At 34.8% G+C, this 1,524-nt stretch overlaps 1 pseudogene; it reads right to left on the bottom strand.

The window, feature by feature from the left end:
* Window positions 1-1,121, bottom strand: part of LOC126510645 (nucleophosmin-like) — a 10,184-nt pseudogene extending 9,063 nt beyond the window's left edge.
* Window positions 1,122-1,524: the final 403 nt, after the last annotated feature.

The following is a 1,524-nucleotide window of genomic DNA, read 5'->3' as shown; positions in this document are numbered from 1 at the left end:
GGGGGGGGGGGGGGGGAGGAGGGGGGAGGGGAGGGGAAAGGGGGAGGCGGCGGTGGGGAAGAGACAGAAATGTTTAATAAATAAATAAATAAATTAAAAAAAAAAGAATAATTAGATAAACACTTCATAATAGTGGGTAATTCCTTTTCTGTGGTTACAGGATGTATCTTGGAGGAAGAATATCTGAGCAGAAAAGCTTTTGGGAGGATTTTGCTGGTGTAACAGGATATGTGCATAATGTTTTGTATTGTTCTTTATGGCTCAGTCATCTTACACAGGGTAGATGTGTTTAGATAGCATAACTTCTCTAAATTTTAGTATTTCAAATAAAAAAATATCCCTTTAAGTACAGCTGGATTTTTTCCAAAGATCTATTATCAAAGTTTGAAATTTCTATCAAAATATTATTCAGCATTACAAAGTAACACAGAGGTACCCTAAGTTAAATTCTCTAATAAGCATTAAAAATATTATAAAGATCTTCCAAAATGTTGGACTACTATATGCATACAATTATCTCAGGATTCCATTCTCATTTATGTTTCCACAGTAATTTTACATTAGAAGGTCCAGGAAACAGATGAGTTAGTTAGTGAAGTCCAGGCACACTGAAATATTTCAGAAAAAAAAATTTCATTTTCTTTCAAGAATGTGCTGTCTGATACTTCTCTTTGTATGTAACACATATCTGAATGGTAGAGGACATTTTTTTTAATTCTGAAATGCCTGTCTTGTGTCATTTTTATATGTAAGCCATTTTCCTTCATCATGAATTATTCATGAACCTACCTTAATTTTAATTATCAGCCCCACATAGTTAAGAATCACACTGCACCTAAAAATATAAGCACTATCACCCTGAAGCTGAGAATGCATTATTCTTTTACATGATTGCTTCCATGCTGAGGTTGGGTTGCCACCTTTTCCTGTGAAACCACAAGGAAGTTCTGTATGTTGCTGCCTTCATCGGAGCCACCCACTCATTTCCATTACTCTTGTTAAAAACACACCCTTTGGCACTCTTTTTTCCCCTAATACTTTATATTCTGCGAAGTTCATTTTATTAGTTTTGCTTTGTTGAACCATTCTGCATGCAATACCAATAACAACGTGAACGGCATCTCGCTAAGTAATTGACTCAGTAATTTGAAAGAAGGGCAAAAACCAAAACTCCAAACATTGAAAATTAAAAGACTTCCTAAGAGTCATAGTAATTATAAGTTCGGGCTGAGTTTACTACTGATGAATTAGACTCCCAGATCCTTTGTGAGATAAAGCCTCCAAGATACTGCCTGAGGCAAGAAAACAGCCTACTAGAAAGTAAAAGAAATTCCCCTTATTCTGTTCCATGTTCTTGAAATATTTATAGATCTCTTCAATTAAACAAAGAAAATATGAATGTATAGTGTATTCCAAATACAGTAAAAGAATAAAAAGCTAGCTATGGGATGTATGGGATTTTGGCCATCCTTTACCTGCCAACAGAATACACAAGTATATCAATTCATTCAGTTTTCATAATGG

This window comes from Alexandromys fortis, unplaced genomic scaffold (genome assembly GCF_014885135.2).
Source record: "Alexandromys fortis isolate MF-2015 unplaced genomic scaffold, M_Fortis_MF-2015_v1.1 scaffold_85, whole genome shotgun sequence".
In the NCBI taxonomy this organism is placed as follows: domain Eukaryota; kingdom Metazoa; phylum Chordata; class Mammalia; order Rodentia; family Cricetidae; genus Alexandromys; species Alexandromys fortis.
This window is presented reverse-complemented; position numbering and strand designations above follow the sequence as displayed.